Source organism: Euprymna scolopes, chromosome 8 (assembly GCF_053919585.1).
Source record: "Euprymna scolopes isolate OS-2025 chromosome 8, ASM5391958v1, whole genome shotgun sequence".
In the NCBI taxonomy this organism is placed as follows: Eukaryota; Metazoa; Mollusca; class Cephalopoda; order Sepiida; family Sepiolidae; genus Euprymna; species Euprymna scolopes.
Window position 1 is genome coordinate 8,813,834 of NC_136489.1, and position 24,817 is coordinate 8,838,650.

The window sequence follows — 24,817 nt, forward strand, 5'->3', positions numbered from 1 at the left end:
AGTGTAGTTCATCTTCTGTTTCTCTCCCCCTGTCTCTTCCTCTCACAATATATCTCTCTGTCCATCTCTCCCTTTCCCTCTCTCAATCTATCTTTCTCTCTATATCACCCTCTCCATCTCTCTTTGAACCCCTTTCTCTCTCTAACTCCCTCTATCTCTCTCCTTTCCTCTGTCTCATCCCTCTCTGTTTCTAACTCTGCCCCTCTCTCTATTTATCTAGCAATCCCTGTATCTCTCTATCTCCTTCTCTTGATCTATTTTCCTCTCACTGCCTCGTTTTATCTATATATCTTCCTCTCTATCTGTTCATCTCTAATCCCTCATCCTATTTAAGTCTCCTAAATGTATTACAGTTAATAAGGCATTGTCAAAACATGGATAAATCCTATTTTAGTCACATAATTTACTGACTGTGAGAATAGAAGTTATTTGGAAATTACTGCTACCTTGAATAGCACCAGAAGTAACTGGTAAAACCTTTCTAATTAAATTGATTCTGTCAGCCATTTGGTAACAAAATAACATATCCTTAGTCCTTGCTGCACGAGGTATACCTGCGACCTTGCTGTCAAGTAGAAAAATTATTTATTCTACTTTAAAACATTCAATTTTTCCAAAATCCCATGTTCGGCATCACCAAAACATCCAATATGGGGAAAAATATTGCAGAAATGCAAACTTATTGTTAAGGATGAATGCACAATGGCACGCAAAAAATCACTTGAGGCTCTTGGTCGATCCTTGCAAGATTTTCGTGGCAATGTCAGACCATTTGGGAATGCAGTAATATTGCTTGCAGGAGATTTCAGACAAATGTTTCCTGTTATTCTTCAATCAACACCAGCAGATAAAATAAATGCTTGCCTCAAATACTCTACTTTTTTGTTCCATGTGAAGACATTAAACTTAACTCAAAATATGCATGTACAATTGCCGACTTTTCGATCAACAGAACAACTTTTGCATCACTTGTGGGAAATTGGGTACCAAAAATTGCCAGCTGATCAGAGTTAAGGGCAACATTTTTTGACTTTTAACTTCTGTAATTTCTGTTTATTTCATCAAAAGAGTAGTTAGTTTAAAAGGTTTTTGCAGATATTCAAATTATAAGAATTCCATTTGACTGAGTGAATGAGCTATTCTTGCAGGTCAATACAAAGATGCCCATGAACTTAACGTTATTATTCAATGTAAAATTCCAAGTGAGGTAGTCAAATACAAATCCATCGACACTGTTGTGAAAGCAGATAAAGTGGTTAATTATCCAACAGTTATATTTGCCAAGGATGCCACCGCATGTATTGCAACTGAAATTTGGTGTACTAATTATCATTTTGTGAAATATAAACCAATCCAAGCTTTGCAATTGCACATAGCTTTTAGTAAAAAAAAAATTAACAACAATATCATAGAAACAACAATCTTAACAGGACCTTTTACAGATGAATATATCTTCATTCCATGCATTCCTATGATTGAAGCGGATACATCATTACACTTTAGGAAATTGCACTTTCCAATTTTATTGCCATTTGCAAGAACCATCAACAAAGCATAAGAAATAATCTTTACAATTGTGAGCCTTACAGTTACACACTGACTGTTTTTTTCTTACGGACAATTTATGTGACATATTCAAGAGTCACCAAACCTGAAAAGCTCTATATCAGCTAAGAAAATTGAACAACAAAAACTGTACCCATGCCAAATGTAAATTGAAACCTATAAGAAACATGCTTTTTCTCATTTTGGAACTTTTTCCATTGCGCCAATTGGAGCCACAGCAACGCGTTGCAGGGTTCAGCTAGTATATATATATATATATATATATATATATATATATATATATATATATATATATATATATATATATATATAACATTAAAAAAAACACAACCTAGATTAAAAAAAGGCAAGACACTAGATATCCAGGCTAAATAGCACACAAACAAAGAATCAGGTAAACCAGAGGTCAAATGGGTCTTTATTCTATAAGTGCATGTCCATTGGCTGATATTAATGGCGCGGTGGATACTAGTACCTAAAATCTCAATAGAAGTAGCGTTTATAAAAACGACAGACAGCCACAAAATTCGCGCATAAGCCTGAATAATCCTAGAGTGGATGAAACGCGGAATATTCAGTGTAGCTTAATCGCCATATATATATATATATATATATATATATATATATATATATGTGTGTGTGTGTGTGTATCTGTCTGTCTGTCTGTGTGTGTTTATCATTTTTTAACAGAACTATACATCTGCGATACTTATCTGTCGCAATAGTTGACGTATATAGTCTTATTATCATGAGACGGAGTACCTGTTTTCCTTATGCATCAACAACTGAAACAAATGATTTAAACAATACCAATGACAGAAGTAGAAATAAAAAAATATTCTTAATCCAAATACCAATGTTTGAAATTCTCTGCGGAGAACATTATACTGAAAAAATGCCCAAAAACTATTTACAACACAGTAAACAAATTTACATTTTACCATAATACCCACGAATCGTAAATATAATATAAACAATATTATTTTGCACAATATTATAAAAACGATGTATGTAATATAACGTGTAAACAACTTAACCAAAGTAAAATATCATTTCTTTATTTCTATTATGTTACTCTGTAAAAATATTAATGTGCTCCATAGTGGGAGCTGCTTTTAAAAGAAGTTAAATCAAAGTGAAATATTGTATTTTAACACATGTACGAACAAAACAACCTATATTCCAATAAGGGATAGCATATCTCATATAATACAAATATTCTAGCATGGATAATTGTTCGGAGTGGTTTACTCAATGCTAAGCGCATTCATGTGCATAAGTGTGTATTTGTCTTTCTCACGCAATTATCAGTACACTTAATTTTCTTTTTCAATATTCTTTTATTGATTAAGGTCCCTGTTTCCTTTATACACACATACAAACTAGGTCCTATTTCGTTTATTATAGCATATATTCGAATCAGTAAAAAAGAAAACCCCACATTAAAATGAATCATATTACGTTAGCATACATTTGTCTTTTTCCATCTATACAATATGATCCCTTAGTATATATTACATGCTTTGGAATGCATATAGTGTGAAATTGTTTAAAAATGCGATATATTAATCTTTCTTTTGCAATTTTGCAAAGAAATGGTATATCAGTTCGCGTAGATTTTTTCTCAGCAACTGCCGATTAATCTGCGTCAGCTATTTAAATAGGTTCATTATACTGTCTGTAAAAATAATGCTATATATATATATATATATATATATATATATATATATATATATATATATATATATATATATATATATATATAATTATATGCATATATATATATACGCATGTATATGTATTTAAATAGGTTCATTATACGATCTGTGAAAATAATAATAATAATATATATATATATATATATATATATATATATATATATATATATATATATATATATATATATATATATATATATATATATAATTGTCTGTATGGATTTATATCGGCAAAATTTAATGCAGATATTTATTTTTGAATATCTATGTAATTGTAAATATGTGTATATACGTATACTCATATATGCTATATTAAAAATGAATAATCAATGAACCATCGACATGTAGAGTCATAAATACATTCATCTTCATCGTATTCATATAATCATGTATCCAATTTTATATTGAGAATATAGATCCGTCAGAAATATCCACGTCTCGTAATGGTGATTATTTCCTGCTCACTTTTCAATATACTAAAACTCACTTCCCTCTATCTCTCCCTCCCTTGCCCTATCCCTCCCGTCCCCTCTTCCATCCGTCCCCTCTCTCTCCCTTTCTATATATATATACATATATATCAGCATTTCTATATGTTACAAAGATAATGATGTGATGTAGTAAGTAAAGAGTCTGATCACAAAGGAAACTGCTGCTCTGCACGACGTATCGATTTCTCTTAGAATTAAGAGGAAACCACCGATCAACTGAATGCATAAAAGAAATAGATATATATCATATATTTACTTTTCGCAGCAAGGCGTTCATATTCTCGAACTGGACAAAGGCTTATTCGGAAGAAACCAATGTTCATATTTTTAGCAAGATTTTCTTTTGAACAGAACGCATCAATGTAAATTAAAAAAAGAACATGTAGAATTAACACAGTTTTTGTATATTATATTCGTCGTTGTTAACAGCATTAATATACCCATAACTACGAAAAGTTTTCGAGAATCATTGTACTGAAACAGAAAACGCAAAGCAATCATGTAAAGTGTGCATTTGATTTAGTTTAAATGCGTTTGAAAGACCCAATAAGGCAAACGTTATCAAACCAATATGACTATTTAATTATCGCCATGTTTTTATAAAATATAAACTTTTTGGAAGTGAAATAAATAACTAACACATTACTGTGCGCGAGATTTGCTAATAGATTAAAAAATGCGCTTTAAATCGCGCAAATTTAATACAAGCATTAAGAATACTATGGTGCGCACACGAATGCTGCTATACAGTTATGCTTGTCGCACAAAATATTCGAAGAGTTATATATTTTGTAATTTTCCTATGAGAAAACAAACCGGGTATATTTAGTACTGAGTCCTTTAGTTAATCTTTGTAACCTAAACTCTACAAGTAGCATCTGCACTATTTTCGTACATCGCTATATTAAGACACTAGTAGGACCCGTTAGCGGGCGTTGCACGTGGGTTTTAAAGGAATGTTAATTATAAAAGTATCAATTAATATTTGTTTTTTTTTTCAGCGTTGCCGATGGAAATATAGCACGGATCCAGACCAGCGTGTTTATTATATCTCCCAATTATAACAACAAACAAATCAAATCATGAGGTGTGATTCTTATGAAAAGGGCTACCGTCGATTAAGTGCTAAAAATGAACGTAGCGATGTGTATTATATCTTGGCGGAGTCGAATTAAATTGGGATTATGAATGGAGGGGATAATCAAATGATTTTCCTTTTACGGTTTGTTTCTATATGTAATTTACTCCCCCATAATTCCAATGTGGACCCAATCTAATTCAGGATGTGCTATTAAAAAAGTGTTCAGCCGAAGTAGCTCCAGTTCTCTCCAAAATCTAAAATAAATGTCTTTATGAATCTTGATGTCCGGGCTGTGAAAACTGTTTCTGTGGTGCCAGTATTCAAGAATTCTGGCCAAAAAACTGACCCATCAAATTATCGCCCAATTAGAATCCTCCCACTTTTCGCCCAAATAGTTGAGACCATATTAAACCATGCTCTAGTCTGCCACCTTACAGATGCTAAACTTTTGACTGACAAACAATATGAATTTAGACAAGCCCGTTGAACCGCAGACATCCTCATTGTAATTTCTGAACGTATATACCATTCACTGGACAATACGGGAGAGGGCAGTGCGGTAACTCTAGATATATATAAGGCTTTTGACAGGTTATGTCATGAAAGTCTCCTCACGAAAGTTAGATCGTACGGTATCACTGGTAAAATACTTAACATAATTAAATCATTCTTAGATAAGAGAAAAAATCAGGTTGTTCTCGATGGTCGTACACCTAAACAATATGATATAAATGCCGGAGTGCCTCAAGGGTCTATACTTGCACCTCTATTGTTCCTAATATTCATAAAAGACCTCCCCAACAAAATTGCATCTGAGATGGGTATATATGCTGATGACATCACATTCTATAACAGGCACGACAGGAAAACAAATGAACACATATCTAAAGAAAGGGCAAACACACTAGCGGATGACCTCCCATCTGTAGTGGAATGGGGACATAAATGGATGCCCACATTCAATGCTGCCAGGAGTAAATTGGTTTCCTTCTTAAATTACAGGAACTTTCTCTGCCACCAATAACAATGGTCAGTGATTCTTCATTTGAGAGTACATCTTTCAAACTGCTTGGCCTAACATTCACAGAAACCATGAGTTGGAACAATTACATTGAAATCATTGCTAGGGGCACTGCGAAGAAGGTAGGTTCTCTTTACCGTGCTGGAAAACTACTAGCACCCGAAAGTGTCATGCACCTCTACAAGGCAACCATTCGCCATGTATTGAGTATTGCTGTCATATTTGGCCTGGTGCACCTGCTACTAGTCTCTCGCTCCTATACAAGGCTCAAAAGAGAGTTGCCAATCTGATAGGCCCTGAACTGGCATCTAAGCTTCAGCTTCTCTCCCATTGACGTAATGTTGCATCCCCCTCCCTGTTCTACAAGTATTTTAATGGTGAATGCTCTGGCGAACTGCAGATACTTGTGCCCCCATGACGTAGACACTCTCAACAAACCCGACAGACAGCTAAATCCCACCCCACACAGTAGAGATCCCTTGATGTAAAATATCCTTCTGCTCCAGTATTTTTCCCCATAACTGCTAGAGTCTGGACTTCTATTCCAGGTCCCTTCATCCCCAACTGTACTGACATGCAGAAGTTCAAGTGTAACGTGAACCGACATATTGCTGCCCAAATCCCAACAAAGTACCCCAGTAGTTGTTTCCCCTGATAGTAGCCCCCTACACCAAAGTGTCAATGTGCCTTGTTTGGGGTGAAAATGTAATATTAATAATAAAAAATAAAATTCGAATCCAACACAAACAACATGCAATATCCGACACTTACATTTTTACACATCCAAATTTTTTCAAGTTCAACATTCACTAAATCCAAAACACCACACTTCTTGGAAAAATCACGCGTCGACAAAATCCTTTTAACCACAACTAATACTTACAAACAATTTTGCTACACGCTTGATAGTCCAACCCAATCAATCCATCCACTACAGAATAATTATGCGGCATAGGCATGCTTGCCACACCCCTGATGTACTTTTTTCACCCAAATGACGTAAAAATATTCACCCTCAACTTAAATATCGAACTAAAATTTAGTTTTTTGGGATACGTAGTGTAGACTGTCTACCTTTTAACTTTGATACTAACAAACACGGGATAAAATCTTGTAGAGCCAAAGCGAGGAAATGAAGACCACAATCATCTTGAAAATTTAAACATAAACTACTAGAATTAATCATTTATCTCCCTAAGCCCATAGTTATATTTCGACTGAATTAAACTCCTCTAAATAAACCCTTTGAAATCGCAAACCTCCACATTAAAACATCTTTTATACACCATAATCATTAAGTGTGACTTTCATCTCAACGATAAATGATCAACGACAACATATCATATAGGCGTTTAAAATAACTCGAGATAATACATGTATCCGTCTACCCCCGGGGGTAATGTAACATATCAGTAGATGTATACATGCGTATATATAGTTTTCTACGTGTTCAAGCTCCGTGGGTACTTCTTTTTACAAACTATTAATATAACTATCAGTAAATTTGAATCGTTGCTAATTAGTAGCAAATAAATGGGAATATTCCTAATCACCCGTCTTTTACAATAATTAATACCGCTGCCATAAAAAAGTACTGCATTTGACCATCATAAATTTAGTAATGACATATATTCTGAGTGTTGACATTACTTTTATTATGAAATGTTTTAATAACAAAATTATCATTAATTAATGACCGAACATAAAATGAACAAATGAAATAGTAATAAACATTAAGATAGTCTAGTGAAAAAACTACAACTATCAAACAAAGGATACCCCTCATGCCCTTATCCTTTCTTCCCTCTTCTTCCCTTTCTTACCATCTCTATCTACTTCCTATTTCCTCCCTTATTTTCTTCCGTATGCCTCTTACTCTATTTTCCCCTCCACCGTTCAGTAGAAGTCAAAGTATAATTCAGACGATCCAATCAATCCTAATTTTTTCGCAGATGCAAATAGAAATATAAAAAAAAAATTAATAAAAAAAAAATCAGATACCCTTCCTCCTAGAATCTCTGACTGGCAGCGAGCAATAGATAGATGAACCACATAATTGTTGAAGAGAACGCGTTTTAGTTTCTTGAACCTAACTACCTAACCCCTTATCCTACTAGCTCCATTCCATTAAACCAACATGAATATGAATGAATAAATAAGTGCACAAACAAATAGGAAAATAACAAATCCGCACCCAATCAACTCTGTTCTCCGCACAGTTGCACTTCACATCCATGTTATGCTTACGAAAAACCTTTTGGTGAAAGTTTATTTTCGTTTTTCATTAAGAATTCCGATTTCGAAAAAAAAAAACCTTGTTACCTAAAGAGGTCGCTAATTACTATATAATAGAAGCCCGAAAAATGCTCATAACTGTTAAGCAACGAATTACTGCTTATGTAAAAACATAACTTGCTCTACTTCCGCATTAAGAGCTCTTGTTTTATCCTCGTTATATTTCACGGGTTACCATGCATTTAAAAAATAACAACTTCAAATTAAACCCACACAGATATATATATATATATATATATATATATATATATATATATATATTCATATATATATATTTATATATACATATACATATATACATATATACATATATATATATATACATATATACATATATATACACACATATGTTCATACATATATGCATATATATATTTTTTTTTACACGGTTGTCACAACGTATCAAGGCCCGGAAGCCACTCAGGGATAAAGGTTATTGCAAGTACAGTCCGTTAGTGTGGAGATTTGATGAAGTGTTTACTTAAGGGGGCGGTTCATTAGGAATTTGTTAACGTTGGACTTGAAGAGATCCAAGTTGTAGTAAGGCACGAAGCAGGCAGAAGGAACAGAGTTCCACATGCGTGCACTTCTAAGAAAGAAGCTTTGTTCATGGAATCCACGTTTTGATTTAGGCACATATAAAGAGTGGGGGAAATTTTTCACAGTGGGTTCAGCTAGATGGGTGTTTTTCGTGTACAATTGGAGAGGGGGGACCAGAGACTGGAGTTCAGACAGGCACCTGCCATGGAAATAACGATAAAACAAGGATAGGCTCACAATGTTTCTTCTGTGGGAGAGAGGTTGCAGGGTAGAGAAAAGGGCATTCCCACTAAGCCACGAAGTCTATTTCGTACTCTGTCAAGGCAGGATAGGCTGTTTTTAGCAGCTCCTGCCTAGATATGGCAGCAGTATTCAATCCTTGGGCGTACTTGGCTTTTATATAGATAGAGAAATGCATAAGTAGTGAGATACATTCTGGAGCGGTAGAAGGATCCCACCATCTTTCCAACAGACTTGATGTAGGTGTACAATTTCAGATCAGGAGTAAAGGACAAACCCAAAAGCTTGTCAAAACACCGGACTTCTCCGAGACAAGAGCAATATATTTCAATTGATGCCATATGGGGATCAGATCGTTTATGATGGAAATATAGGATTTTGGTTTTAGATGCATCAAAGGTAGCCAGCCACGACTTCCCCCACTGAACAACGCGCCCGAGATCAGAGGAGAGGGAATCAGAGAGAACTTTTTCATTTACAGCCTTTGATGTGTTGCCGTAGATGATCGTGTCATCAGTATAGATGTCAATGAATGATTTAAGTATGTGTTTAGGGAGGTCATTGATGTAGATCAGGAAGAGTTTGGTCCAGGATGGACCCTTGAGGGAATCCAGCATTAATACTGCAAGCCTCTGTTTTTTTTTGTCACTCGACCACTACTCTTATGACCCTATGGGAGAGAAATGAATTAATGATTGAGAAAACATTTCCAGTTATACCGTAGCTGAAGATCTTGTGAAGTAGGCTCTTATGGCATACCTTGTCGAAGGGTATTGATATGTCAAGAGCAATTGCCCTAGAAAGGAAGCATTTGTCAAGAGATGCACTGATCCTGTGAGATATAACCGTTAGCACATCTGCGGTAGATCTTACAGAACGGAAACCATATTGTGTGTCACTAACAAATTGTTTCTGCTGAGGTGGTTTAATTTTCTCAATTTAATATGTATTCCAGCAATTTACTCATAACACAAAGGACGCTTATTGGTCTGTACTAAAGGAGGTTGACTTATCACCTGAATTCTTTAATACAGGGCATACTGTTGAGGTTTTTTCAGGGAGTCGGAAAGCACTTCTCCTTAAGGCAACGTTTAAACAGTTTCGTAAGTATGAGAGCAATTCAGGTTGAAGCTTTTTTTACACTATAATTGGAATGCCGTCAGGGCCAGTTGCTTTACTGGTATAAAGGTTCTTGATTAGCTTGGCGTCCTCATGCACAGATATTTGTATGTTACCTAGCGTGTTCTGTGTTATAGGAGGAAATATGGGTAGTTGATTGCCTTCGTCGCCTGGGGTTTAATTAGCTGCAACTATCTTTGTAAATAGTTTGGCCTTGTCTGATGCTGACGAGATGATCTCTGTTTCATTGATAATGGTTGGTATAGAACGCACACTTCTGTTCAGGATCCTATTTGTTATTTGCTAAAACTGGTGGGAACCAATCCGCTGACCACCTACTTTGGATTTAACAGACTGGGCGTATAGCCCTCTTGCATATTTATTACTCTTTTACAGTGGTCGCTGGCGTTCCTGAAAGCAGCTTTAGTCTTAGTGCATCTATTACGTTGGTAGTTATGGAAAAAGTGATTTCTCTTCGCGCTAGAAGCAGCACATTCTGGGGAGAACCATGGCTTTCTGTTAGGTTTTTGTTGGAACTTTTAGATGGTATTTATTGGTCTATGTCTACAAGTAACCATTCGGTCAGATTTGATACTATAGAGGACACATCCTTTTTAAACATGGAATGTAGAGGTAAATCAGATATGAATGTACGGAAGCTGTCCCAGTCAGCCATAGAGTATCGGTATACAGTACGGTGGAGGGGTGCGTCTGAGGACTTATTATATTTAATTGTTATCTTAACTAATAGGACGGACTGGTCGGAGGATAATAGAGGAGAATGAAGTGAACATGAACATAGCTCAGCGGAAGATGAGAGACAAAGTTCAAGGAGGCTTCCATATTGGTCAGTAGTATCGGGCAAACGGTTGGGTTCGCGAACAATCTGAGTGAGGTAATAAGCAATGGCAAAATCATGACAAAACCTCCCCTGGCTGTCTGATTTATTTTAATGGGGCAGCTATTCTATGTTATGGGCGTTAAAGTCACCAGAGATGTGGATGTTAGCCGATGGATGTGCAGACAGGGTGTAGTCTATTATCTCAGATATACTCTTAAAGATAGTAATTCCGATGTTATGGGGCCGATAAAATGCAAATATAAATGCATTGGTGTAAGCAAGTGCAGCCCGGAAGAACATATAAGGTCAAGAAGGATCTTCTCTAGGGATATCCCTGCAACACGGGAAGCCATCTTTAATGTAGGCACATATTCCATGCCCATGGCGATCTTGGGAATCAGGTTTAGCTGTTAGAGTATCCGTTAAGTATGAACTCATCTAGGGAAGTGGTCGGTCCTATTCCTATTTTATTAGAAAGAATATGTTCGGTTTCGTCTCCTGTAATTGGGCTCCTACCTCTGGAAGGTTGGACCGTACACCCCTGATGTTGGAGAAGGAGGCCTGGTAGTAGGGATCTACGTTGGAAGATGGGGTTCTAGGTTTATTCGAGTGTTTTTTCTGGATATAATTAATGTTGAGGTTTTGGGATTCGTGGAACAGGTCGGCATATTTGGTTAGAGCAGTACAGAGAGGGGAAGTAAGAGAGAAAAAGACAGGATGTTTTTCTTGTAGCACAATAAACTTCGTGGCTTAGTGGGGGATGTTCTTTCCTTTACCCTGCGACCTCTTTCCCACAGAAGAGACGTTGGTAGCCTATCCTTGTTTTATCGTAATTTGCATGGCAGGTGCTCGTCTGAACTCCAATCTCTGCTCCCCTCTCGCCAATCTTTCACGAAAAACACCCATTTAGCTGAATCCACTGTGAAAAATTTCCCGCACTCTATATCTGTGCCTAAATCACAACGCGGATTCCATGAACAAAGCTTCTTTCTTAGAAGTGCACGCCTGTGGAACTCTGTTCCGTCTGCCTGCTTCCACCCGGACTACAACTTTGATGTTTTCAAATACAACGTTAACAATTCCTAATGAACCGCCCCCTTAAGTAAATATTTCATCAAATCTCCACACGTAATGTACTTGCAATAACCCTTATCCATGAGTGGCTTCCGGGCCTTGATAAGTGGTGATCAATGTGTAAAAAAAACAAAAAAAACATGAAAAGGTAAAGCCGTAACAATGAACCACTAGTATATCATCGACAGACCTCACCAGAGGCTACGGAATTGTCTAGAATCCATTCAACAAATGGCAATACAGCAGCCCCATACTTAGCGTCTGCTGATAGGAGTGCCTTATTAGTGGTTAATCAAAGGTTCGGGTTCCTGCCTATCAGGCGGATAACGTTAGCCCAGACAAAACGTTTACACCCAGCACCCTTACTAGTGACATGGCCACAAGTACAGACAGAGACAGAAAACTTTCCGACATCTCAGACTACTGGTCACCAAGTACTACCGACCTTTTAGCAGCTTTTTCTTCACAGTTTGTCAGAACAATCACTCATTGAATGAGGACTGAATGGCAAAATAGGAGATGCGAGAGTTACTGGAGCTGCCGATAACACATCCACTGTATTATCTACTCTCCATTAAAAAAACCGGGGGGGAATGGGGACAAGTGACTTATTTATATCAAAGTAGTAAGTCCGGTGCTAAGTTAACAATTCAGGACATTTTGATGATAATCTCTCCTCCCATATTAATGGGTGGAAGTTTGTCGTTATCTATCGAGTTTGAAGCATTATAGTTTCACCTTATAATTAATTAAAATCCAATAATTAATTATTATCAATTTGTAAAGTCGGCTTAATATTACTTTAAATTCGAGTTGAGATATATATTAAAGGGTTTACTTTAGGAGGTTCGTTTTCATGAGTAACTGTTTCTTTGCACTGTATTATATTTCGAGTGTACTTGAACATAAGGCTATCTATATACGATGATTTGATTTGCCAGCAAGAAGTAAACATTTTCAATACAGGCAAGCTTGCAGTAATAGTATATATAAAGTATACTACTTAAATAAAGTCCTAACTTTATCTACTCTATTAGGGAATTATTTCCGGCATTTTTTATCGTTAGTTGCCGGCATTTTGTTTGTTTTTATCGTTTAATTTCTAGCATGAGGGGGACGGATAAGACAGGAGAATACAGACAAAATACATAAATAAAACCCGAAGAACAAGTTTAAAAACCAGGTAACATAAAAAAAACATTTAGGATTAGTTTTAAAAACATACTTAACGTTTTTTGCACTAGAGATTCCGTGCGCCGTCTTTTTGTCAACTAGTAGCTGGCATATGTCTTTCTAGAGTAAAAGAAGATTTCTATTTCCGGATAACTTGGTTGAGTGCCTATCTATTTATAGCATAAAATTCGTTACGTTTGGATGTGTAAAATATTTAATTTACATTTTTTTTTATTTTTACAGATGTTCTTACGTTTTTTTTATATAAATCCTAACTTTATCTACTCTATTAGAGAATACTTTCCGGCATTTTTCTTTTATCGTTAGTTGCCGGCATGTTGTTTGTTTTTATCGTTTAACTTTGTAGCATAAGGGGGGACGGATAAGACAGGAGCACACAGACAAAATACATAAATAAAACACGAAAAACAAGTTTAAAAACAAGGTAACATAAAACATTTAGGATTAGTTTAAAAAAAATACTTAACGTTTTTTCACTGGAGATTCCGTCCGCCGTCTTTTTGTCAACTGCTAGCTGGCATATGTCTTTCTAGAGAGAAAGAAGATTTCTGTTTCCGGATAACTTGGTCGAGTGCCTATCCATTTATAGAATAAAAGCCGTTACGTTCGGATGTGTAAAATATTAAATTTACAATTTTTTTATTGTTAAAAAAGTGCTAACTTTTATTATAAAGTCCTAACTTTATCTACTCTATTAGAGAATAATTTCCGGCATTTTTCTTTTGTCGTCAGTTGCCGGCATTTTGTTTGTTTTTATCGTTTAACTTTGTAGCATGAGAGGTCCGCATAAGACAGGATAATACAGACAAAATACATAAATAAACCCCGAAGAACAAGTTTAAAAACAAGGTACAATAAAAACATTTAGGATTAGTTTTAAAAAATACTTACTGTTTTTGCACTAGAGATACCGTCCGCCGGCATTTTGTTAACTGGTCGGTTGACAATGGTGTGAAGCAGGGGAATATCCTTGCACCTACACATGTTTCAATTTATTTTGCAACTATGTTATCATGTGCCTTTAGGGAATGTTCTCTAGGTGTTTGTTTGCGTTTCAGAACCACAGGTAGGATCTTTGATCTTCGTCGTTTTCATGCTTCTACAATGATCTTTCAGCACCTGGTTCGTGAATTGCTTTATGCTGATGACGCCGATCTCGTGGTCCATGGTGAGAGTGATATGCAGGGTATCATGGATCTGTTTTCGGGAGCCTCTGCGTCTTTTGGGCTTACTATTAGTCTTAAGAAGACTAAGGGCATGTTCACACATGTAGTTTGTATGTGGAACCAAATATTTTTGTCAACAACCAGAGACTTGCGGTGGTTGACACATTTGTGTATTTGGGTAGTACTCTAGCCAGATATGGAACTCTGGATGCTGAGGTCAACTATAGGATACAGCGTGCCACTAAGGCTTTTGGTGGCTTAGAGGGCCGAGTATGGTCTGGCAGCGGTATAACTATTCATATAAAGATCAGTGTCTATGAATCTTGTATTTTACCATCCCTGCTTTACGCTTCTGAGGCTTGGACATCTTATCGTAGACACATAAACGTCATGGATAGAGTGCACCAGAAATTCGTAAGACACATTCCGGGCATTAGCTGGAGCACTTTTATATGTGATGTGGATTTTTTCATGCGGGCTGATGTACTATGTATCGAGAAGTTGATTATACGCAACCAGATGAGGTGGGCTGGACATCTGACAAGGATGGACAACGATAGATTGCCAAAGCGCCTGTTCTATGGTAAAATTACACAAGGAAAGCCTCCACGACATAAACCGAGGAAACGCTTTAAGGATAACATCAAAGATAATCTTAAAGCTCTTGGTATTGACCAGTTCATTTGAGAAAGTGCTTCCAATGATCGTAAAAAGTGCCGGTCCTTAGTCTATCATGGCTGTCATAGGTTTGAGAAGAAAAAATATGAGCATGCAAAAATGAAGCGTAATATCCGGAAGAAAAATCTGTCAGATATATCAGGTCTGTCGGAGGATTACATGCAGAACCACACCTGTGATTTATGCGGTAAAATTACTTTATCCGGAGCTGTCCTGGCTAGCCACAAGCGTCCACATGGAGATCTATATTTATTTGATGGGGTAAACTTTACAGGGCACATATATTCTATTTGCTCTGTGGTCTGTAAATCGAGTTGAGGCCTAAAGCGTCATATGAGCGTCCACTGTAAAGCAGCACCAGTTGGCATGCCTCAATATCAGTTTAAGTGTGACCTTTGCAACAGACTGTGTAAAATCAGGCCTGGTCTGAAAAGTCACCTTCGTCTGCACAGAAAATTGGAATGGATGCGTTCTTGATCACATCTCCACATGTATATATGTATGTGTATAAGTGTATATATGTTTACATAATAATAATATATTAAAGATATATTTTTTTTTTCAAAAATACCTGAAAATAATTGAGTAATCAACAATAAAGCAAGGGAAAGATAGTCTTCTTCTGGCAAGAAGTGACAATCACCACACATATACATACATTGAGCCTTGAATTAACCAACATTACACCCTTTCTTTCACCTTGGAGTCTGCCATTGGCAAACTCCTCCACGAAAATCTAGCGTAGGTCGATGCGTAGAACATTGAGTTTTTTAGTATTATTAATCGGGCTGACTCTCAAAAAAACTTGCGGATTTTTAAGTCAGTCTGTATTCTCCTACACAGACTGGCTCTCTTTCGAAAGAAGAATGATGTCGTCAGATCATTAGACTTATTTGGAAATATATTTTAACTCTCTTTTGGCCCACATATACATGCATTATATAATTTTGTATATATTTTATATTATTGTATACATCTTATATTGTTTTATACATTTTATTTGTATTCCCAACCGTTTCCCCCTTCCTCTGTAAAATTTACATAATTTTTACCATAAGTCGGTTCTCGCGAGATATTTTATTTACTTATTTCTATTATGATCAACACTTAACCCCCGATGAGTCTGTTGATGAAAGGGTCCCTCGAGTTTTGCCAGCTTGTGTGTTTAGAGCAATACATACCGTTAAATAGTTATATATATATATATATATATATATATATATATATATATATGTATATATATATACTATGTAAGCAACATCAAGACATTCAAGAAAGGTGTTGATGGCAACAAAAAGTGTATTTCATTTTACGTTACAATTGTTTACATGGCCGGTCGACAATTTCAAACATTATATAGTTTGAATATCTTCAAAAACCAGCTTTTATTCAGATTCATGAATAAAAACACTCTTGATTATAGAACATTGTTTGAAGAGAAAGACAAAGAAAGAAAAAATCCCTTAACGGAAAAAAGCATGTGAGAAATATTTACCCTTCAGATAACTTCCATTGAGAGCCCATGTTGCCATTAATATATAACCTAATTTTCGTATTTTTATTTAAGAACAAAGTCATAAGAAGATTCCACAAAATACCCTTAGCCATTATCAAAAAAGTATACATCCCATTGGTTGAGTTCCTAAATTAGATTTAACATTTTTTTTTTATTTCACTATATTATTTTTTTTTAAATAATTTTTAATTTTTGTTTCTATATTGATAAAATAGCCATAACAATCTTGCAATTACGTTACGGTTAATTTTTAGTTTCATATTAGAGGCAAGAAATATTTAAAAAGTATCGTTATTTTAGTACTTAAATTTAAGCCTATTTAAGGTTTAATGTTTAATTGAATATGAGAAAAAGAAAAAAGATTGCATTATATACATATACATATATATATATATATATATATATATATATATATATATATCAGAATCCTTTATTCGAAATGTTGTATAAGGATTTATATATATATATATATATATATATATATATATATATATATATATACAAATGTTTAGACAACATTTCGAGTAAACGAATGTGATGTATTTGTCATTGTTTAATGTTTTAAAATTGATTATCATTCTAATTAAATATTTTTTCATATCGTTACAATTACGAAAGGAAGTGGCTCCAATTATGTTGGTAATTGCTAATAGTGAATCCTGTTGGAAAACAGGTCAGTTTTATTTCCCATAAAAAGGGAGGTTATTCAGGCCGTTTGATGTTTTGGGTCTAGTGATAACTAGAAACCCTCTACGATTTAATAATTACTTTAATCAAACAGATTCAGAACGTGCTACGATAGCTTATTTAACAAATTAAATGTATAAATTATGTTTTAATCTTAAAAACTAGATTTTTACCCATGGGGTGTATCCACAAATAGAGTTGCTCAAGTCTTCAAAGCCAGAATTATAATGCGTGTGTTGTATTATTAGGTATCTAAACAAAATGGTGTATATCCTCTAATCATTTTTATGAGAGCTAAAACACCCAATCGCTAAAACTGTGTTTCACTCCGATGAGGAGATACATCCCCTTGGATTTATGGGTAAAAGATTTAGAACAAATAGTAAAGAAAGTAAATAAATAAACCAGCGTGGATTCTACAATCTTAAGATATCAGATGACAAAATCAATTAAATTAATTTCCAGTTCCCAAATTGCTAATTTAATTTTTTAAATAATAATTACTAGTTTATTGTTAATTTGTTTTTTATTGACTTGAAGAGGGTATTATTCACCATCAACACTGCTACAACTGAATACAAAAAATACAAAAAAATGCTTACCGTGATGGAAAAAATCCATTCGTAACTGTGCTTTATACTTTATTTGTATTTCTTACCCAGTATATATATGTGTGTGTGTGTGTGTGTGGGTAGGTGTATATATGTGCATATATATAAATATGTATATATATATATATATATAAATATATATATATACATAAATATGTATATATATAAATATATTTATATAAAATGGGTTAAGAAATTCCAGCGAAAGAAAGATGTATATTTAAATAAGGGAGTAGTCACCAACAATGTGTATTGTTTAACATTATTTTACTATTCAGTGTCTTGGTTTTTCATTACAAATTATGTATGGATTATTGTAATAATGTTTTTAAGTCATTGAAATCGTTTTTACGCGCGTTTCAGACGTTCTGTGAAGCGTCCTCGTCAGAAATTATTTTATGTGTTGGAGATGGCAATTTTCGTAGTTCATTTGAAGTGTTTCCAAGGGGTGGAGGCGTGTAAGTGTTTATTATTCATTGGCATGTTCAATTTTTATTACTCTTTAATTGGGCTTGTCGAAGCCGCCGACCTGGCTGTAGTCACTCTCTCTTTCTGCTAGTGTTTTCTTTTATTTTCTTTAGGGTGGGGTAGGGCTGTAAGTTTTCTTGATATATATGAAAAATTATAACAAATCAATGCAAGCCACTCGGTGGATAAAAGATGGAAGCGTGACGCACAAAATAAAACACACGTCATCTTATTTATAATTAGATTACAAAAAAATGTAAGACACGAGTGTGATCCTCAACATTCATGTGTCGTATTTCTAATTCACCGTCCTTATGAACAGGGTAATTCTCTTAATTTACACACATGTACGCATGCTCGAACGCAAACCCCAAACTGAAGTATACCACCTTTATGTTCGAGAATTAGACCTCGCATGAACATTATAATGTCTTTTAAGTATTAAAGTATCGTTGCGGCCATCATGATGGAAGATTTTGTATGAGCCAAATATTAGGTATTTTACATACTAATATGTATTTAAAAACATATACTGCACAGCTGATCTTTTAGCAGTAATGTTTTCAATTTAGGTTCTGAAAAGTTGATTTTACTATATTCTTACTTAAAATCATGAGTATACTTTTATGTGTTGTTATTTTTGTCTGAAGACGAGGTTGTTGTATACGAAAAAATACATTTTTATCTGAACATATTTAGCAAAGTTGTTTTGTTTAAATAATTTGAGATTGAAGCAAAATGCACCAATCAGTCGTAAGTGAAATATCCTTGATTATATAAAAGTTAAGGCTGCATTTTCTATTATGCATTTTTTAAAGAAAAATGGCGCACTACGCATCTGGACATATACGCAGACAATATAAACAATTAAGACATGCTTGGCAAAGTAATAATATAGAAAATTTATTATGATATTAAACTGATGTTGCAGGAAAAGACTGCCCCATTTTCATGTAAATAAGAAGATAGATGAAAATGAGATTAGGATAAGCCGAGACTCGAACCTGTAGGCAACGTTGGGAGTTCGGATGTTAGAATTTAGTCTATTGATAAATTCTATTAGAAATTGATATTGTTTATATCGTAAAAAAATATTATTCATACTTTTTGGATTTGGAATGTTAAAAATGTCAGCCAAAACAATGGACATTTTTTACGATATAAAATATATCTATCAATTTATAGAATTTATCAATATACCAAATTCTAACATTGACTTTGAAACCAAACTTATTTACAACGGACACAATAAAAACAAAACAACTAAAGGTCTTTCTAGACGAAATACACACACACGATAGCAGAAAAAGTAAAGCATGCATTCTCACGCGGAAATATGTATTAAAAAAGAGACGATCTGCTCTAACCAAAAAAAAGGAATAATAATACAATAAAAAGAAACAAAGCAAAATGTAAATACGACGGAATTTTTAGTAAAACATGATAAAAATACTACGATGCATGTCACTAATTTTTATCGATAAATGAATTGTTTTATTTTACAAATACACACATTACAGACAAGTAGATAAACTGGGGTTATTATTGCTGTGAAATTTATATCAATATGTGAAATTTAAATTGCTGGAATGTGTTTTGCATAACTCAATCAAACACTAAAGTCGTCTCTACTTGTAAAGCCTTTGTTATGAGAAGAGATGTGCTTTTGTTGTAAAAAGAATTTTGTGTTAATAGTTGAAATTTTCAGCTTCCTAAGTGATTTTTATTGTATTTTTCTTGAAAAGGGGCATTTCTGGACAGACCTTGTTGTAATTGTTCTGTTGTTATTACTGTAACAGTGAATGTACAATCATAGTTACATTTATTAATATATTTTTGGAAAATGGTTGAATAAATATAGTTACTTGTTTTAAATATATGTATAATGTTTTTGTATTTGTTCTTCAGGGATTCAAATCCAAATTAAGTAAATAAATTAAAATAGGAAACATAAAGTTAAACGAAAATTGTGATAAAATTTTGGCTGAGAAATAAGAAAATTAGGTAAACGGGAATTTTGAGAGTTTTTCGGGTGTGATAAGCGAAAAGATAGAATTTTTCGTTTGGGTTGTTGTTTTTTTGTTTTTATGCGCATAATTATTTCTCGGAAGATATATAGCTAGCCAGGAGACAACATTCGAATGCCTCTCTTAGGAAAATATAAATGGGAACCTTCGATCTTATGTGCATATAAATCATTCTGAAAGTAACGGTACCGAGCAGAATTACAAGTCTTGGCACAATAAATTAAAAATGCACGCGTTGAAGGATACGAGAATTGCTGAGGGTACCAAAGGACAAAAAGAGTCAGTACCACGGGCAAATCACATATAGAATTAAGAAGGGATAAAAAGTAAAATATAATCAAATATGCGTAGGAAGAAAATTATAGAAATTTATATTTTAGAGATGTATGGACGCTAGATATCTCTGTTGGGATCTTGGACGGTCTGATGAAAAAAGAGACAAATCGCAGAAATCAGGGCTATAATTAGAAGTAAGGCGCAAATAGGAATTTTGGCGCAAGGGATGGGGTTATTTAGTTACGGGTAATCTTTTGTAAGTCTTTATCATAGTTCCAAGGAAATCTGAGCGAATCTGTGATAAAAAAATAAAAGCGAATAGAAAATCTTAATAATTAGAAGCTAACAACAAAGATTTAAGTAAATGAGCATTGATGTGTGTCCCCAAAATAATTACAATAATTAGTAAATGAGACAAAGCTCGAATTAGTAGAACAACCAAGCGAAAGAAAAGATCAGGCCACATTTGGACGGAAGAGTCGTAGATTAGGTGAAGAAGTAAAATGAGACCTCGGTTTACGGGATAAGGGTGGCTGGATGAAGCAGCTGATATGAATCATATGTAGTATATTCTACATTCCAAACGAAAATTCCAGGAATATCAGGGAGATTCTGATCCAAAGATAATACTTATGAAATCAGTTGGATAAGGGCTGACTGAGAAGTTATTTTTTATCGTGTCTGATTTTTCTTAGCCAGGTAGTTATATAGATATTGAGAAAAATGTACTATGATTTAAGAGCGTGTACATAATAAGCAACATTAGAAGGATAGGGATGTTAGTGGAAAAGTATGCCCCCTTTTCCCCTAAATCAGAAGAGTATCAGAGAGCTGGACATGAGATTAAGATGCCGAAACTTGTACCTTGTAAGCAAGGTTGGAATTTTGAATTTTAGAATTTTCTATATTGAGCAATTCTATTAGAAATAGTTAGATATCCTTTATATCGTAAAAAGAATTGATTGTTCATTCTGTTTGGTATCTGAATGTAAAATGGCGAGCCAAAAAAAAATGAACAATCCAAATTTAAAATATACTATTGCAAATATAGTTTATAGTCATAGTTTAATGACTCTTTTGTTATGAAAATCGTGTGCATAGCCACGTGAATTAGTCACGTTTGGAAGACAGACTTCTGACGTCATGACGAAGAAGGATTATCAGTATAGGAAGTAGAGTCAGTCAGATAGTCAGAGTTGCAGGGTCCGGGGTTGAAGAGTTTAGAGCAGTTGAGTTGGGTTGAGTTGGAGTCAGAGTCCTTTGGAAGCGAGGGAAAGAACATTAAAGTATGGAACTCCTAAACTTGAATTCCTAACGCCATAAGCATTCGACCGGTCCAATTAATAAAAAATCATGGTTGTGTTTTTGTAGCTTTTGTCAGGTGTCATCTTTAAACACAGAAAACATAATTATTATTATCAGTCTTTGTAATAAACATTGTATAACTCTTCCAGGAATATGTAACCCCCTGTGTTAAGAACTTATAAGGATCTTCATTCACTATCTATATGAAGTTCCAAGCATCTCAGAACAGAACTCTATGCATGTAAATGTCGTGTCTTTCTCTCATTATCGTTATATTTGCCCCCGTCTCGCATTTAATATACATCCACCGTCATCATTTTTAGGTACCCCTTTCAACACTAGGGTAGAGATTTCGAATTAAAACATTCCTTTTAAGCTGTATTAAATACTGTGAATCACAGGAGGCATGTTAACTACACGTACTCACATATTACATCAAATGAACTAAAAGAGAAGCAGAGAATTTAAAAACATAGTCGGGACTACACACAGAAACATGTATAAACATCAACACAGCGAACAATTTCCGATTGACTTTAAAATTTAAATTCATTGACTACAAAATAATTAACATATGATTAGATGTATCAAGTTATATATTAAAATATCTGTAAAAACTGTTTTCATTATAAGTAGATTTTTCTCAGATAATGATTGTCTAAAGAATTCTTACATTTAAAAAAAAAGAACGGTTACAGCATGTATTACATGTGTGTTTTTTATTAAAATAGCCCGGCCCTTATTTTCTCAGGTTCTTAATACACCGGCTAGTTCAATAATCTTCAAAAATAGACAAAGTTTATATATATATATATATATATATATATATATATATATATATATATATATATATATGTGTGTGTGTGTGTGGGGTATGTGTGGGTGGGTGTGGTTCTCCATAGATAATTGTGTGCCAATTATCCTATTAAGTAACTCTAATCGGTTGTCGATATTTTTGTACGTGGAATTATATACTACCGACGACCTAAGATTGATTTTATATCGGCATGCCTCGTCTCTTCTCAAGTTGTGGACTATTTCAGTGACTGCGGATAATCTAATCAAAATTTTCGGCAGGATAAAATAAATTTAGCTTTTAGATGTGATATTGAAATGATGCCAAGTCTCTACACGTACCTCCTGCGTCCCAGCAATAGGGTTGATGTATTTAAAGACCTTGATGAGTTTCCATGTAACTCGAAATACGGGAAACAGGCCAACATTCGGCACTTTATGCTAAGAATGTACTACGCCTCGCTGTCATGCTATTCAGGTTTTCCTACACTCTCCTCAACATAAAATAAACACTGAATTATTTAACAATGCATTGCTCTCATTTTAAAGAAATTTTAATATTACGCCATGCGTTGTAATAGAAAAATAGCCTGATTGCATTATTATTATAATGCCTTATGCATTGATGAATACAAGTGAAGATATGCTATTGAAATTTCTACTATTTAATTGGTATTTATTAGTGCTAATTTGTATACACATTAATATCATTTGAAAGTGTGGTACTCGGTGTTACATTATGTAATTTAAACCCCACTGATTGCCTTTACCAAATTCGCCTGTACTATATAGATTCTAGCATTGTTCTATATGTAGTATATGCAGTGGTTTCTTTTGTATGAACAAACGTCATTATATTAATAGTGTATAGTCCGAAAACTGCTCGCTCGGAATATAAGAGTTCCGCGGTTACGTATACATACTATTTCTAGGTAAGTAACAGAATAGATTATAATCTTCGAAACTATTTCTTCTCTAGATATCAGTGAGCCCTCTTAGAGCTGGTAAAACAGTATTTCTTATGATTTAAAACATGGCTTGCTATAATATGTTTCATTATGATTTCTCTAGATCTTTTTTTTTACACAGTGATCACCACTTATCAAGGCCCGGAAGTCAATCAGGGATAAAGGTGATTGCAAGTACATTACGTTTAGTGTGGAGATTTGAGGGAATGTTTACTTAAGGGGGCGGTTCATTAGGAATTTGTTAACGTTGGACTTGAAGACATCCAAGTTGTAGTCCGGGTGGAAGCAGGCAGACGGAACAGAGTTCCGCAGGTGTGCAGTTCTAAGAAAGAAGCTTTGTTCATGGAATCCACGTTTTGATTTAGGCACAGATAAAGAGTGGGGAAAACTTTTGACAGTGGATTCAGCTAGACGGGTGTTTTTCTTGAAAGATTGGCGAGGGCGGACCAGAGATTGGAGTTCAGACGAGCACCTGTAATATATTTATTATTCTATCCGTTCTATTCTCCTATTATCGAAAAAAGGTTTACCTGTGTGCGTATGAAAGTTCATTACCTTGGACTAAAAACGAATAGGCCTATTGCACAGGAGTGTACATGATGTATCTGTAAGTTCTTATTTATAAATTGAGAAATAAGCAATGTTTCAAAGAACTGTGTGCCAAACAAAAGAGTATGTCAATAAAATATTATTTAAAAAATATGAAACATATAAAACGCTATTTTTTGGAAATCAAATTTACACGGATTTGAGGCAGCCAGTAATTTTTAAATAGATATTCTCTCATATATATTATATGTGTTCATATTCATCTCTAATCCGATATAAGTATTTAATATTTTCTCACAGAACAGGCAGCAATTTATTCGTAGACGGAATTTGTAATTATCAGCCTGTGGCGATAACCGTAAGCGATTTTGTTAACGCATTTCTTAGTATCCTAGTGAATATTTACACGATTTGCCTACGAATCCTTAGAGGTCATTGAAATGTTTCCTTAGATAGCAATTACGGAAATGTATGACTTGGCCATCCCTGCAAGGCAAATATCAGATTTTATTTAAACAATAGTTTAACATAAAGGCGTAAATCTAATCTGATTTATTAAGTCCGAAATAAGGCTATTAAAAGTTATCATTC